Here is a 265-nt window from a genome sequence, read left to right as displayed (position 1 = left end):
CAGAGAAAGTTGTTGGGCCAGACTTAATTCTAATAGCAAAAGCAAGAAACTGTATCTCAAGATATGATTTAGCCGTTTTATGCAGGTGTATCCTTAAAAAGTTCGCACGGAGCTTGATGACAGAAAATGAAATGGTCATAAACCTGCCCTCGGATCACAGATAGGCCTATTTAGGATCCTGGGAAAGAGTAGAAAGTAGATTTAAGCAGGTATTCCAAGGCCCTGTCGTGAGTAGAAAGTAGATAGTCTCACCAACATGTAGAAT

At 40.4% G+C, this 265-nt stretch overlaps 1 protein-coding gene across 3 annotated transcripts in view; it reads left to right on the top strand.

Annotated features, from left to right (window-relative positions):
• LOC119593716 (aquaporin-11-like) overlaps nucleotides 1–265 on the top strand; it is a 26,114-nt gene that overhangs the window by 3,393 nt on the left and 22,456 nt on the right. The window lies entirely within an intron of this gene.

Source organism: Penaeus monodon, chromosome 32 (genome assembly GCF_015228065.2).
Source record: "Penaeus monodon isolate SGIC_2016 chromosome 32, NSTDA_Pmon_1, whole genome shotgun sequence".
NCBI classification, from domain to species: Eukaryota; Metazoa; Arthropoda; class Malacostraca; order Decapoda; family Penaeidae; genus Penaeus; species Penaeus monodon.
The sequence above is the reverse complement of the archived record's forward strand: the minus strand, read 5'-3'. Positions and strand labels throughout refer to the sequence as shown.